Below are 17,818 nucleotides of genomic sequence, written 5' to 3'. Positions count from 1 at the left end.
ATTAACAGAGATGTGAGCCAGTTCCAATGATGTCTTCAAGCTTTTAGCTGTTACTTGTGAGTTCTTCTTTACTTCAATGAGTATTCTGCGTTGTGCCTTAGGAGTCATATTGGCTGGTCGCCCACTTCTAGGAACAATATTAAACTGTCTCCATTCATAGACAATTTGTCTAACTGATGGATGTCTAAACATTTTGGGATTGTTTTCTATCCTTTTTCAGCCTTATGGAGTGCAACAACTCTTTGGATATCTTTAGAGAGCTCCTTCCTGCGAGGTATGGTTCATAACAGCGAAGCCTTTTAGACAGCAATCTTAAAATGTTTAAGTGTCTTTCTACTAATCAAAGTATCACTAAATAACACCCTTGAACTCATTTTATTTCTGACACAAATTAACTTTCATTGAAGTAATTAGTCTATGGGTTCACTCACGTTTTCCTCCAGCACTGTGAATGTTCAATGGGTGTTTTTAAAAAAGACGCAAGAAACTAGAATTAATGTGTGTTGTCAGCTTATGCACATTGTGTTTTTCTATTGTTGCGACCTAGATGAGGATCAGATCATTTTATGGCAAATCACTGTAGAAAAGCAGTTCATTTCTAGGGGTTCACAAAGTTTTTCTTGGCACTATGTTTTTCCACAAACAATGGCATCTGTAAAATATGGAGGATGAAAATTACATAATAAATACATAAGTGCATAAATTAATTAATAAATACATTTAGAAATACAAAAATAAATACATGAATGCAGAAATAAATAAGTAATTAATTAAATGCAAAAATAAATGCAGACAAAGATAAATAAATATATTGTTTTGTCAAAAATATCAACATTTAATTTTATAATTTTTGCACCAGAAATAAATAACAGTGTTGTTTTTGGCAGCCATATTAGTTTTAGTCTTTGTCTTTTGGACGAAAATTCTTTTAGTTTTAATCAAGTTTTAGTGAACGAAAACACAAAAAGGTTTTAGTCAAGTTTTAGTCGATGAAAATGCAAAAAGGTTTTAGTCAAGTTTAAGTCAATTTTAGTAAAAAAAATAATTTTTTAACCAATGAATTTAGGTTAAAAAGTGTGGTGTATTTAATACAAGTAGATACAAGTAAAACCTTAAGCTTACCATGAAATGTGTCACAAGCCGAATGTCGAGTAAAATTGAATGTATATGATATGTTAACAGCGTGAGTTGTTAGTTACCTTTAAAAAAATATTAGCGTGATGAGCCTTCAGGTGCCGCTTGAGGTTGGTGGTATTCTTGCCACCTAGTTTGTGGCCACATTTACCGTCGTCTCCCAATATGCATTCAGTTTTTCTGTCTGATGGATCATATTGAAAGTATGTCCATAAATCATCTCGTCGTTTCTGTTTATTGGCGTCACCGTTACAGTCCTTCGAACTCGCCACAGCCGCAGGTGGGTTGTTGTTGTTGTTTGAAATCTGGTGCGCGGCATGGCGGCAGCCGGGTGGTGGGCGTGAGTGGGACTGTGTTGACCCAAAACAGGGATAGGAAGCGGCAGCATTGCTGATACTTTTTAGCTAAAAACAGACAGATTTCACGCAAAATAGTCAGAACGTCAGACTTATAATAATTTTCGTTTCATCTTGTCTCGTCAACGAAAACTTGGAAGCGTCTTGTCATGTTTTCGTCACCTTAGATGTTAACAAGTTTGCATTTATACAGCATGCATGAGCAAATCAGAAGCAGCCAAAGCATGGACTGATGCAAGCTCATGGATTGAAGCGAAACGTCATAAATTAACCATAAAAACACTTTTTACATGTTTTATCTATTGTGTTTTTGCATTGCTTTTAGCAATTTTTTAAGAAGGCAAATATCCAAAAACAGTGTTGTTTTTTGTGTATTTTGTATAATACAATTTGTGTGGTTTATGGTTAAAAAACACATTATTTTCCACATACCGTACATTTTTGTAGCTCCAGATTCCACTCTCTTTCTGAAACACACGGATTTGAAAAAAGGTCTGTGTCCCTGATTGGCCAGCTTATCTGTACTTTGTGATTGGCCTGAATACATCTGGCGTCAGCTGGAAACGTGCTCCTTACCATGTTTGAAAGATTCGGTTGCTAACAGGAGTTAACTTATAGGCTGTAAGTCAGAAGCTGGAGGAATTATGATAATGTCGGTCAGGGACGTACTGGGACTGAAATTCAGCCCGGGACTTTAAAATGGAGAGGCCTTTTACACGAGTACCCTTGGTGAACGAGCAGGATTTTTTGCAGTTATTTTAATTCTAATAGTGTTTTTATAGTATAAAGTGAATCAGATTATGCGTGCGTGTGTGTACTCACTTTCAACTCTCCCTGGCTCAGCTTCCCCTGTTCGTGGACTTCTAAAAATTCTCCTTTTAATTTAAACAACATAGAACCCAAATGCAAAAAAAGACAAAAATCCAACCTTTGATTTAAGTACATTACTTTGGTGGTAAAGAATTTACACGTTTAGAAAAAAAAACCTTGAAATCATGCGTTCCACAATTATTGGCACCCCTGATATTAATACTTGTACAACCCTCTTTTGCCAACACGACAGCACTTAATCTCCTCCTATAACATTTCATAAGATTGAAGAACACAGAGAGAGGGATCTTTAACCATTCTTCTTTGCACAATCTTTCTAGATCATCCAGTGTCATGGGTCCTCTCTTATGCACTTTCTTCTTTAGCTCGCCCCACAGGTTTTCGATTGGGTTGAGATCTGGGGACTGAGATGGCCATGGGAGGACCTTGAGTTTGTGACTGCTGAACCATTTTTGTGTAGATTTTGCCACATATTTTGAATCATTATCCTGCTGAAAGCCCCAATGACGACCCATCTTCAGCTTTCTGGCAGAGGCCCTTGGGTTTTTATTTAAAATGTCCTGGTAGTTCAAAGCGTTTCCAAATGCCATGCACCCTAACAAGGTTTTGAGGGCCTTTGGAAGAGAAACAGGCCCACAGCATCACAGATCCTACACCATACTTCACGGTGGGCATGAGGTGCTTTTCGGCATACTCATCTTTTGTTTTACGCCAGACCCACTTAGAGTGTTTTTTGTCAAAAAGCTCAATCTTAGTCTCATCTGACCAAAGCACATGATCCCAGTTGAAGTTCCAGTATCTCTTAGCAAACTCCAGATGTTTACGTTTGTGAGAAAAGGCTTTTTCCTTGCATGCCTCCCAAACAGCTTGTTGGCATGTATAGAGGTTCTGATAATTGTTATGGAGACTTTGTAACCCCAAGATGCTACTCTTTGATGCAATTCTGTGACAGTAAGCTTAGGAAAAAATTGTACTTCTCTAACCATACTCCTCACTGTGCATTGTGGCAAGATAAACTTGGGACCTCTTCCAGCCTTGTTTGTCACTGTTCCAGTTGTTTTAAACTTCTTAATGATTCCACTGACTGTAAATACGGGCAAGTTAAGGTGAGTGGCAATTTCTTGTAGCCATTGCCTGACTTATGAAGGTCGACACACATCTGCCTTACTTGAATTGTGTGTTCTATTGTTTTTGCCATGATGACAAATGGGTAAGAGAATTAGACCTCTTTGTCACTCATATTTATACTCCAGGGAAACAGAAAGTCATGAATTACTAATTAAAACTTCCTAGATACCTTGACCAACTTTAGCAACTACAGAAAAATATATTTAAAACTTTTTTTTTATTATTTTTCATAGGAATTTTTAGGGGTGCAAATAATTGTGGAACATGTGATTTTATAATATATATTTTTTTTCCTAATTTGTGGACTTTTTAAAAATTATTATTAACTTGTGCTAAAGGGTATATTTTTCAAATTTTTTCTGTTAGAGATTATGCTTCTGCAAAAAAAGAAATAATTAATTTGATTGCTTTTAACACATCTTAAACAGGGGTGCCAATAATTGTGGAGAGCACTGTATATAGCCCTTTAAAACAGCATAAATGCTGACCAAAGTGCTGCACAACATATCAAACAAAACATTGATGTACAATACAATTTAAACACCAATAATAAAATATCAAAAGAAAATTAGAATAAAAGTAGTAAAATTAAGTCCGAAAGACATCATACAATTTAAAACAAAATAATTAAAACCAAACATTTTTAAATTAATATCAAAATTACCCATAAGCCTGAGAATAAAATATGTTTTAAGAGAAGATGTGTGTGTTCCTAAAACCTACTGCTGTCCAACCTAACATCACCAGCAATCTTTGGAGGAGTTTACTCGACTCTGCAACTCTGTCTATGACTCCATCGTTGTCTAAAGTCATTAGGATCTCTTTCTCTGTGCATATTAGCATGAATGCCTCAAGATGCTCCTGTGTCACGGTGCTCCTCAGTCTGATCTTTATAAACTTGAGTGTAGAAAAGGTCCTTTCACAGGCAACTTGACTGAAAGAGAGTGTAAGCAAGAACTTGTAGGCCAGTCCAATGACATGATAGGAATCAGCGAGGAGGTTGTACAGTATTGTTCAAAATAATAGCAGTACAATGTGACTAACCAGAATAATCAAGGTTTTTAGTATATTTTTTATTGCTACGTGGCAAAGAAGTTACCAGTAGGTTCAGTAGATTCTCAGAAAACAAACAAGACCCAGCATTCATGATATGCACGCTCTTAAGGCTGTGCAATTGGGCAATTAGTTGAAAGGGGTGTGTTCAAAAAAATAGCAGTGTCTACCTTTGACTGTACAAACTCAAAACTATTTTGTACAAGCATTTTTTTTTCTGGGATTTAGCAATCCTGTGAATCACTAAACTAACATTTAGTTGTATGACCACAGTTTTTTTAAACTGCTTGACATCTGTGTGGCATGGAGTCAACCAACTTGTGGCACCTCTCAGCTGTTATTCCACTCCATGATTCTTTAACAATATTCCACAATTCATTCACATTTCTTGGTTTTGCTTCAGAAACAGCATTTTTGATATCACCCCACAAGTTCTCAATTGGATTAAGGTCTGGAGATTGGGCTGGCCACTCCATAACATTAATTTTGTAGGTTTGGAACCAAAACTTTGCCCGTTTTGTCACAGGTGATGTTTTGTGAGGGCGGAACCAAAAGTGTGGAAGACGGGTTCCGCCCGTCGATGGTTCCGCCCGGACGCTTCATTTAGAACACCGGGATTTCCGGGGTTTCCCCGAAACCAAAATCAAGCCTGATTATGTTCAGGTGGGAATAATTTACACAGCGGTTGCTGATAGGCTGACGAGGAGAAGAGGCAGTGCATAAAAAGACCTTTGTAGAAATCAAACGCTGTGCTTGTGGTGTACTTTGTATACGCTGTGTTGCTGCTTAGCAGACGGACCACGCTGGTCGGATCGCTCTCCTGGGGAAGAGAGAAAGAGACAGACAGCTGACGAAGGAATTCTGAGGGGTTTTCATTAGAGAAATAGTGGACACAGAGCCATCAAGAGCGGAGCTAATAGCAGTTGTTGACAACTAAGTGTGAGTAACAGCTGTGGTACTTATCTGTGCAATATTTGTACGAAGAGTTGTTTGGTGTGTTCCTTTGTGTTTTTGAGGTCCCTGGCCCCACTGGAGAGGGAAGCGTGGGCGAGCCGTGGGTTGACCGGAAGCACGGACGAAGCACTTGGTAGGAAGCATCGTTTACCAGTAGAACAGTGGCCCTGTGGGAAATAGGAAGCGCAGGTGAGCCAGAGGAGTGATAATCAACACGCCGGGCTTGTGAATAACACACCTCTCACTCTCATTTGGCGGTCCAGCTATCGCCCAACCATCCTCTCGAGGTCGTCGTAGCCAGGTGGCAAGGGCGATCTAAAAACCATGTGAAGTTGTATAAGAGTGCTGTGGGTGCGTTTCACTGATTGATGGTGTTTACGCTTTACTTGCTGTGTGTATGCTGTGCTTGTAGCGTTCAAACTGCCTAGCCTCCGAGTCGCGAGACGACGACATCCGTTGTGGCCTGGGTCCTAAGGAGAGCGAGAGAATTGAGCCCTGTGCCCGGGGTGTGTCAACGAGAGCTTCGTTCGTCCATAGACCAGACAGTGGTGAAACCCAGTGAGTATTACCAAGAGTGTACCGTGCGGACTGTGGGTTGTAGCAGTGTGTGTACTGATCTCTCCAACAGAAGCGCGTGGTGAGCGGAGCCCCGACGAAAGTTCGCCCCAACTCGTGACCCCGGTCGTGGAAGAAGGAGGGGGAGTTTGGGAAGCGTTCGGCTCCGTGTCATCGGACCCACTAGTCCCTATGACGCCCGGACAGCTTGAGTGGGTGGGCGAAGGAATACGGTACACCAACACTGTAGCGAAAATCCACTGTTTGCAAGTAAAGCTCTCTGTGTGAACGAAGATCCCCAGTATTGTGAGTAACATAACCTGTGAAGTAAACCTGTTCTGTGCTGATAGCAATTACCTACCTGTGCAAGTGAAGCTCTGTGTGAACAAAGATCTCCAGTGCTGTGAGTAACATAACCTGTGAAGTAAAACTGCTCTGTGCTTATAGCAATTACCTACCTGTGCAAGTGAAGCTCTGTGTGAGCGAAGATCCCCAGTGCTGTGAGTAACATAACCTGTGAAGTAAACCTGTTCTGTGCTTATAGCAATTACCTACCTGTGCAAGTGAAGCTTTGTGTGAACGAAGATCTCCAGTGCTGAGAGAACATAACCTGTGAAGTGAAACTGTTCCGTGCTATAGTAATTACCTACCTGTACAAGTGAAGCTCTGCGTGTGAACAAAGATCCTCCAGTACTGTGAGTAACGTAACCTGTGAAGTGAACTTGACCTGTGTCTATAGCCATCACTTACCGTTCCAACGAAGGTCCCGTGTTGAACGAACAGCGATCAATAATAAAGTACCTTACCCCTGTCTGACTGTTGTTTGATTCTGCCTCCAGGAGAAGCGGAGCGCGCCACGGATTGCTGGGCCAGAGCCCCAAAGGAGCCCCTGTCCCCAGTCCTTCCCCCAAGTGGCCCTGGAGGCAAAGAAGAGCCACATTAGTTTTAAATTGCCCTTTCCCCTTTTCCTTTTAAATATTTAATAAAGTTTATTTTAACTGTAGTATACTCGTCTGGCTGGTCATTGGGGTGGTCTTGGGAAACTCCTCGAGGTGGAAGAGTTGAGAGGGGCGTGACCTTTAGTCTACGTTTAGACACGTTTACTAGTGTGTTTTGGGTCATTGTCTTGTTAAAACAACCATTTCAAGGGCACGTCCTCTTCAGCATAGGGCAACATGACCTCTTCAAGTATTTTAACATATGCAAACTGATCCATGATCCCTGGTATGCGATAAATAGGCCCAACACTATAGTAGGAGAAACATGCCCATATCATGCTCCATGCTTCACTGTCTTCACTGTGTACTGTGGCTTAAATTCAGAGTTTGGGGGTCGTCTCACAAACTGCCTGTGGCCCTTGGACCCAAAAAGAACAATTTTACTCTCATCAGTCCACAAAATGTTCCTCCATTTCTCTTTAGGCCAGTTGATGTGTTCTTTGGCAAATTGTAACCTCTTTTGCACATGCCTTTTTTTAACAGAGGGACTTTGCGGGGGATTCTTGAAAATAGATTAGCTTCACACAGACGTCTTCTAACTGTCACAGTACTTACAGGTAACTCCAGACTGTCTTTGATCATCCTGGAGGTGATCATTGGCTGAGCCTTTGCCATTCTGGTTATTCGTCTATCCATTTTGATGGTTGTCTTCCGTTTTCTTCCACGTCTCTCTGGTTTTGCTCTCCATTTTAAGGCATTGGAGATCATTTTAGCTGAACAGCCTATCATTTTTTGCGCCTCTTTATAGGTTTTCCCCTCTCCAATCAACTTTTTAATCAAAGTATGCTGTTCTTCTGAACAATGTCTTGAACGACCCATCTTCCTCAGCTTTCAAATGCATGTTCAACAAGTGTTGGCTTCGTCCTTAAATAGGGGCCACCTGATTCACACCTGTTTCTTCACAAAATTGATGACCTCAGTGATTGAATGCCACACAGCTATTTTTTTGAACACACCCCTTTCAACTAATTCAACTAATTGCCCAGTTGCGCAGCCTTGGGAGCGTGCGTGTCGTGAGTGCTGGGTCTCGTTTGTTTTCTGAGAATCTACTGAACCTAATGGTAACTTGTTTGCCACGTAGCAATAAAAAATATACTAAAAACCTTGATTATTCTGGTTAGTCACATTGTACTGCTATTATTTTGAACAATACTGTATTTGGAGAGGATATGATAAACACAAATTGCACAGTCTTTACAGGAGGTGCAGCTGGTGTTATTCAGTTCCATGTTTTCTCCATCCTCTGTCTCTTCTGCAGTGTATGACTCCAAATATGTGTCATATTATTCTTGCTTTTATTCTTGGTCCTCTGCCAGTCCGGCAGCGGCTTTTGCTCAGCAAGTCCCGCCATGGACCGCTCCTCAGCAGGTCTCAACGTGGGCCGCTCCTCTGACGGTTCCATCGTGGGCCGCTCCTCGGCTGGTCCTCCTAGGGATTTTTAACAATTTTACAAATAGCAAATGTTGAGTGTTGGAATATTTGCAGCAACAGCTCTTAACAGTATTGTTTTATTTTTTGTATTTAAAGACCTTCCACTCCACAAGTGCAGCCAGCACCAGTACGTGTGTCCCTCAAGTGCAGTTGCTGCTGCTATGTCACAGGTAAACATTTACCAGAGTCAGACATAACTAATGTCAATTAATATGTAAAATGTAGTATACTATGCATGCATTAAATTTCTGTTTTTTTACAGCCCCACACATTTGATGAGGTGGAGGTTGAATCTAAAAAAGCCAGAATGACAATTAAAGGCAATTCTGTAGCTCAGTAAGTTTAACAAATGCTCTTTTTATAATTTACAGTTATTGTATAGAAAACTTTTGCTTAGTGTTTGAATATTTGAAGCAACAGGTCTTAACAATATTGTTTTATGTGTTTTATAGGCCTTCAACCTCCGTTGCGGCCTCAGAGGTAGAAATTTACCAGAACCCTACACATATCTACTGCCAATTTATATCTAATGTGTAGTGTAATATACATGCATTAAATCTCAATTTTTTAATTTGCAGCAAAAAAGAGAGAAAAGAGAAGGCAGCAAAGAAAGAGAAGACGGGTGGCAAAGTCTATAGCTCAGTAAGTTTAGCAAAATCTCTGTTTTAACTTTAACATTTGTAACATGCTTTTTATAGGCCGCATTCGGTTAGTGTTTGAATATTTGCAGCAACAGCTCTTAACAATATTGTTTTATTTTATGTATTTATAGACCTTCCTCTCCACAAGTGCAGCCAGCACCAGCATGTGCGCCTCACAAGCGCCATGCTGCTGCTATGTCACAGGTAAAAAGAGTCCTAAACAAAACTAATGTCAATTTATATGTAAAATGTAGTGTAATATACATGCATTCAATCTTTGTTTGTTTCTATTTACAGGAGATAACACAGAATAGTAAAAGCGCGAAGAACTTCCCCTCCAGCTCAGTATGTTTATCAAATTCTCTCATTTTTAATGTAATGTTTAGCTATTTTAACATTTTTATAGACAGCAGCTGTTTAATGTCTGTATGTTTGTAAAAACAGGTCTTAATTATATTGTTTTATGTATTTATAGAGACCTTCATCTGCTGTGCTGTCAAGACCAGGGCCTTCATCTGTTGTTTCAGAGGTAGAAATTTACCAGAACCCTAAACATATCTACTGCCAATTTATATCTAATGTGTAGTGTAATATACATGCATTATTTGTTTATTTTGCAGCAAAAAAGAAGAAAGAGACAGAAGAGAGCAACAACAAAGAAAAAATCGGGCTGTTAAGTAAGTCTCAGCAAGTCTTGCAAAATCTCAGTTTTAACAATAGTTTATATTTGACTATTTGCAGAAATTAAGAATATTGCTGGTCATTAAGAAATTTGTTTTATGTATTTATAGAGCTTAACTCCCCAGGCTCCCTCTAACGCTGCTGTCTCACAGATAAAAATTTACCAGAGCCCTGAATATAATAAGTGTCAAGTTATATTTCATATGTATTAATGAGTAATGTACATGCATTAAATCTCCATTTGTTTTATTTACAGCCTTCACTAAGCAGTGATATAGACAGGCTGGAGAGAAAGCTGTTTGTTTTGTCTGTTCGGAAAAAATGAAGTTGAGGGGAGCAGCAGCAGGAAGCTTCCATGAAGCCCCCCCCCCCCCCAATACAATTAAGCATCATTTAAAAACCTGAAAACTTTGATTACTCAGTTAGCTGGATTTCATTGTTATTTTTTGGGTTATTTGACCTATTTGGTTCTTAGAATCACATCCTGTAGTTGCTGTCAAGCAACAGATTCAAACGTTAAAACCTGTCCGGGATCAGGTTTACTTCACCAATAATTACAGCTTATCAGTATCAAAGGTGATGGGGGAAGTCTGTCACAGCTGGTCCTCTCCATGTTATTAAGAGCAATCTGTTGAGGATGGTGTGATATGAAGAGCTTTCTGAATACAGCGTGTAAAATTAAAATGAGAAAAAAGTTACAATAACAATAACATTAACTCAAGAAGCTCAAAGCTGGACGTTTTATGTGAAGACATGACAGACAGAAATACTAATTGTGCATCATGGAAGTGTTATACAGTGAATTATTAACGTGTTTTGTTAGTTGATTTATATGGATTCGTTTTAAATAATTAATTTTATTAATTTTTTTATTGTTTTGTTGAAAGTTTTGAATTACCTTCCTTTACACACTTGATCAGTCTAAAGACTCGTATGTTTAACCAAGCGTTCACCTGATTTATTGCCTAAACATGTTTATGCTTCAATAGTAACCAGGGGCGGAGTGGGACCAAACAATCTACCGGAAAAATTTCGTATACCACCGGCCCTCCGTGGTAAAAAAAAAACATGTTTCGTAGCCTATTTGTAGTAAAACTAGGGTAGGCTAATACAAATTGTAATCAATTTGCCCAAAAAAAAAAACTTTTCATAATAATAATAAAATCATTAAATCATGGCTAACTTTCCTAAATGAGTAACTATGCAAAATGATACCTGGTTGACAGACGGAGATGCGCACCTCAATCAGCTATTACATAACAGAGCGAGACCAGAAATGAACACGCTCATGAACCTGAGTAATATGGAATAATTTGTGCATCTTTGAATAACTGTAAGAATATTTCCTTTAAATATAATTTTTGTCATATAAAGTTTTGAGAGATAGCCTAATAATGTTTTTTCCACGGTTATTGCTTATTTATTTTAACGTGTTTGGCGCGTGATACTGCAAAGTTACCCTTCTAAATTTTATTTATGATATATAGCCATATGGAGATAAACCTTTGCAAATGTGCTGATTTTATCCATTCAAGTACTGACCACCAGGCTAGAGATTTTAAACATCCTTAATCCACACTTTCTATCAAATAGTCTCCGCTTGATGGATCAATCCGACCGCATATGTACTGCAATAAACAGGCATTCGGCGACGCGGCTGTTTACATCAAAGGCCGACAGGCTATGCAATTTGGAGAGGGGCCGTTCAATAATCCCCCTAAATATTTTTAAAATCCTAAACATGGTTGGACCTGCCGAACAGGTTGAGCACTTTTAGTATTGAACACTACTGTGTTGAGCAAAGAGGCTGCACAGTTTGACCAAAGGGAAGCGGCCGCACATCAGGCCGCCAGACGGGGTTAACTTGCAATGTATAACTATAATCAGACCGGCCATCGCAGCCTCAAAACACTACCGGCCCACCGGGAAATGTCCCGACTCTCCCGATGGCCACTCCGCTACTGATAGTAAGCTTGACCCGAACCAAACGCACATCTATCTTACTGTAAACATCAGCAGCCTTCAAACTAACTTGTTTTGTCTGCATTTCTCATCCTTTTGTTCCCAAAGAGACATGAAGAGACTGACAGACCCATCTCCGGTTCAGTGTGATGCTCAATGATGACCGCAGCCAGACTACAGAGCTCGGCATTGAGCCTTCCTGATGTTGCTCTTTCATCTAACCTAATGAGACATTTACTGAGGTGTTTGAGTGATTCAGATGGAAGCCCCTTATCTCTTATAGTGCCAAAATTCCTTGGGTCGAGGCATGCAAAATCATCATACAGAGCTCCATTTGCAGAATAGCGAGTCTGAATGCTCTGAGTCTGAGTTCACCTTGATCCTGTACTGATCATCTGTATTCAACGAATGTTCTTCCTCTGCTATTTCACCTGGCATGGACTTTTCCTTTTTGATTTTTTTTCAGGTAGAGCCCCCTGAACCACCTCTTTAGATCCATTCTCCTCCAGCTCTTTGTTAGCCCATTTAACAAAGACATTTGCAGCTTCTGTGACACCATCCATGTCCCTGTTGCAGGATGAGCAGTGATTAGGTCCATGCCACTGGTCTGCAGGTATCTGGAGAGTAGTGAGGTAATCTCAAAAATTCTCAAGAATACCTGCGCTGTCAGCACCGTCTCATGCTTCAGTAGGGACTCCATATACCCCTTAGCTCTTGCGCTGACATGTGGTTTGATTGACACATCTTCCACTATCCTTTTCAGTCTAATGATTAAATCAACAAAAGAAGCCAAATATCTTGCTTAGGGCCTGGTCCTTGGTTCACCATCTTGTCTCCCCGATAGGAGACAGCCCTCTGTGTCGCTTGTCATCACTCACTTCCTCTTTCATACGCTTGTATGAGTCCTTGATAAATACAGCAGCATCATTCCCTATGGTGAAAAGGGATGCACTTTCTATCGCAGCACTCGTGGTGTCTCCTACACTCTAAAAAATTTGCTGTAATTTTGCAGCTGGTTGCCAGTAACTTACTGTAGAAGATTAAGTCAAAAAATGTTTCATGTTCATTTAACTTTGAACAAAATGTTGCCAGTAAATAACATAAATGTAAAATCTACAGTAAGTTACTGGCAGCTAGTTGCCAGTAATACCCATTAATACTGTAATTTCTACAGACATTTTTTACAGTTTAGAACAAGATTAAGCACATATGCATAGCACCAGGGGCCTCATTTATAAAATGCTGCGTAAAAAACATCCTACATTTGATTTTACGATCATTTAACAAAAATGCGTATGTGTGATTCATAAACCGAATGTACGTGCAAAAAACGCGCGTACCCCTTTCAAATCTATAAATCGCAAATGAACTTGAACTTGTGCACGCAGCCGAGCAGTTTCAGATCTCCGCCTTTAAACGATGCGTAATTAATGTCAGACATATAAAAGAGCGCTTGTCAAGAATGGGTTATATTTCCAAAAACCTGCAGCAATCGGACAAGCAAAAGTGCGTACATCTGCTCAGACCCTGACGTGGCGCTAAGCACTTTTCCACGTCAAAGACAGTTTTTATAAATATGGACTTTGCTGTGGATTTTTGCCTACACACACTTTACGATAAAATCTATGCGTACGCACGATTTATAAATGAGGCCCAAGATGTGCACTTGGTTAGGAGACTCTGATGACAGTAAAGCAGAGAACCCCTGGTACTGGCCTTGCATGTTTGCGGCTCCATCTGTTGAGTTGCCAACCCAGTTCCTAAGCTCAATATCCACCTTTGCCAGAGTTTTTTTTTAAGTAGCTCCACAAAATATTCTCCAGTTTATGACTCACAATCAACCACAACTATGAGCTTCTTATGTACCACATCAGTCGCATATCTGAGGATAACTGCACACTGATCTGTGGAGGTAACATCTTGTGTTGTGTCAATCTGCAGAGAAAACATTCCTGCTTGCCTTACTTTCCTTGAAATGCGTTCTTTGATTAAGTGGCTGATTACATTGATCACTTTGTTGACGGATGTTTTAGAGAGCAGTGTAATGAAAGATCCTCTGCCTTTACCCCCAGTCTTATTTAGGCTTTGGCTTTTTTGCACACATTCATTTCCATGTTCTTGCAGAGAGGCATCAAATTTACTCAGCGGAATAATCATTTCTGAGAAGTTTCCATGATCAAACAGCAATGTTGTCCCATGTGTATGACGCTTCAAATTTGGTTCCTCTATAGCTAAGACCACACTTTCGGATGACTTTTATCACTTCTATGACACTGTCCATGACTTGTTTTTTCTTTCTGACTTGGTCATGGTGAAGAGACACTTGTATTCCACTTAGTTAGCTTGCTATGTCTGTTTGACTGGCCATCATAAAATGTGCTTCTGCACTGTCTCTGTGAACTTGTTTTTTTCATGCTCTTCTACTCTTTGATGCACATGCTTCCAGGCTGTCATTCCCCCCTTAATAAATGCACTTTCATTTGCAGATGGCTTTGCATATGCCAAACATACTGCGCAGTAGTGAGTTTTCTTTCTTACAGTACAGTATGTGAGCCACTTACTACCATCTTTGGTATGATAGATACTTGTGCCTTTTCTGGTGGGTTGTTGAGGGTGGTAAGAAAAAAGAAGATCTAAATCTTTGGAGGCCAGGCGTGTATAAAAATCAAAGCCCTTATCTTCAGCTCTGTTTAGGTCTACCTCTGACGCATCTTCACCTGTGTCGGACCCTGCTTCTGTCTGTACAGAATATGAAGTTACTCTATCTTATTCTATCTATGCATAATATGATTGCCTACCCAGCCCTGCATACTGCCCCTGTACCTGTCACTGTTTTTGTAGTGGTTCCATTCTCCTCCTCCTCCTGCTCTCCTTTCTCTTGCTGCTTTCCTTCCTCCTGCTCCTCCTCCTTCTCTCCCACCTCATCAATATGACTGCAGGGGTCAATATCAATCTGTCCCTCTCCATCACTGACCATGTGAACAGCTAATATACACACAGCCATACAGGGATTCCTTGCTTATAGACCTTATGTAGCTTTGCCCCTTTTCAGCGCTGCACTCGTTGTCTTTTGACTTCTGGTCTCTATTTTCACAGCGATCTTGCGTGTTTATTAATGAACGGCTCGTTATAAGGTATTCCATCGTAAAAAAAAACTTTTTGACCACCGACCGGTTCGGCCTAAAATGGATCGGTCGTTCGGGATTGCTCCCGGCATTCCTGATTGCCAGTCCGCCCCTGAATCGTTCTTGTCTTTATCACCAATCCCAGGAAGTAAACTGTTGCCTACAATCTGTGTGTTTGTTGTAGTCCAAGAAAAGAGATTTAGGCTGGAGACGATAACTCCCGTTATCGTTTACTTTAGGGTTTGTATCTTATGCATATCGTTAACATGTACTAAAACACACTTACACACCAAAGAAAATGTAAAAACGTCAATCGTACAATAGGTGCTCTTTAAATTATCTATAATACAAATTTATTAAACTGAAGATTAATTTAGTCATAAAAATCTTTTTTTTATCACAAATACACTAACATTCACTCTCCTCTACACTGAATGAATCCTAATATTTCTTCCTCAAAGAAACAGAGATGCTTACTTTAATTTGTTGAAGGTGAACACAATTGCAAATCTGTCTGCAGTGGTGCCCCTGGGCAACAGCTCCATACAGGTGCTCCTCGACCCACCTCCCAAATGATCATGCAGGAATCCACTTTCTTAATAATTTATATGATTTTGTAAGAATTCAAGTTAGCAAGTATTACATTTTACAAGGAAACTGTCAAAATAAAATGTCACACTTGTAAAATAGAACACAAAAACAACTCTTTAATCTAGCATATTTAACAATATTTCACTTGTGTAATGCTACATTGCTTGTTCTGAACAACACAAAAAAAATTGCAGTGACATTATGCACAAATTCTCAAAAAAATTACAATTGCACTTTTCTGGATTTTAACCAAGCAAATTGACATATCGTCGCTGTCCGATGAAACTCACGTATGTTCATTTTGCCGATTTTGAGATTTTTCGACAGATTGAATGTCCAGGTTCATTTCCATATACAGTATGCGTCACATACCTAAATAGCCAATGAAAACTTGTGAAATCATGTCATCTGATTTTCACGTACCCGTTTGGTGTCAAAGCTGTCAATCACGCCGCATATCTTCCGCCTGTGAAGCATCTCGCCGGTCTCGTAAAGTTTCATCGAACCTCAGCACTGGATATAGCTGAATAAACATTACAATGACTTTCCTTCGAGGTAAACGTTTCCCCCGGATGCCAGACTAACATCTATGAGTTACTTAATTATGGTAGGACTGTACAAACAAAGTATCTGTCTAGCATTGGTGATATTTACGCTGGGGATTTCCCCACCACTTTTTGAAAGCATTTGGTTAAAATGTTCTGAAAAATCAAGCGATGTTTAAGACTGGTTTTGTGGTCTAGTGTCACATATGTTGTGTTGTATGCTTATGGTGTGTTTATGTAATGAAATTCATTGTAATAATTTATTAAACGCGCTGCTGTTTTCTACGGTATTGTGCTTTGGCATTGTTCGGTTGAGCTGGTGTTGCAGGGACTGTTACATGTGTGATGTGTGCATTCGACATTGTTGGGGGTTTATAAATTTATGCTGAGTATTTTCTTGTTGTTGACTGGCCTACGCTATGCCCATTTTTGATGCGCGTTATTCAATTTTTTTCCCATCCTGCAGTAATGTTTTTATAAGATCTTTTGTCCCCACCACTTTTCAACACAAACTGACGCCCCTGTTGTGTAGCATTACCATGTCAGTGTATTGATTCATTGTCCCTTAATGGTTTGCAAGAGACATTTAATACACTTATAATTAATATTAAATAAAGTAAGCGTATTTAACCAAGACGTATGCTATTTAATAAACTGAGCGTATTCATCTGTCAATACGAAACGCGACTTGGCCATTCTAATTAATGATCGGAAGAACGCGTATCGATCAAAGTTACTGTAAAATATGCACGCATGTCAATTTAAACTCAATTTTGGTCAAATGTGGATTATATCATGACACTTGCAAGAATATGGTTACATGTAAATATGACGTACCAAGTATGACAACGCTACATTCAACTGCTTTTGATATACAGTGTTTTTTTTCACTTTATGAAAAGTTACCGTTTTGGACATACGTGAGTTTCATCAGGCAGCGACGATATGATGTATTCGGAATCTATGTCCCCAACCAGTTCAGATTCAATCAGTGGTGTAGTCTAGATTTTTGTACCAAGTATGTGATTTTTTCCCCTCTCACCCTTATGTTCACTCGTCCCAGAGCTACACCCCATAAGCAGCATCACACTCACAGATGTATACATCTTCATGTAATTGAAAGCATTCTGAAAGTGTACTCATAAAACACATAAACTGAATGTGTTATCATCATGTCAGTGAAAAAAACATATTGTGAAATTCACAGTAATTAACTGGAAGCAATTGACAAGTAACTTACTTTAAAAAAGCACAGTAAGTTAGTTGTCAATGGCTGCCAGTTAATAACTACTGTGTTTTTTTCTATAGTAAGTTGCTTGTCAATGGCTGCCAGTTGACTACTGTGATTTTCCATACTGTAAAGTACTTGTCAATGGCTGCCAGTTGACTACTGTGATTTTTCCATACTGTAAGTAACTTGTCAATGGCTGCCAGTTATCTACTGTGGTTTTTTTCTATAGTAAGTTACTTGTCAATGGCTGCCAGTTAACTACTGTGATTTTGCCGCACTGTAAGTTACTTGTCAATGGCTGCCAGTTAACTACTGTGATTTTGCCGTACTGTAAGTTACTTGTCAATGGCTGCCAGTTAACTACTGTGATTTCTTTTCTACATTAAGTAACTATTGTCAATGGCTGCCAGGTAACTACTGTGATTTTTTTCCACAGTAATTTACTGGCAGTCATTGACAAGTAACTAACCAGAGATTATATATTTTTTATATATAGTTCATTGTGGTTTTCCCTACAGCATTTGATTGGTTAGTTATTTTCTGTAAACATTCATCAATGTTAAAATAAAGTTGTAATGGTCAGCCTTAAAGGTTGAGTTACA

Source organism: Misgurnus anguillicaudatus, chromosome 22, assembly GCF_027580225.2.
Source record: "Misgurnus anguillicaudatus chromosome 22, ASM2758022v2, whole genome shotgun sequence".
NCBI classification, from domain to species: Eukaryota; Metazoa; Chordata; class Actinopteri; order Cypriniformes; family Cobitidae; genus Misgurnus; species Misgurnus anguillicaudatus.
Note: the sequence above shows the minus strand (reverse complement) of the source record.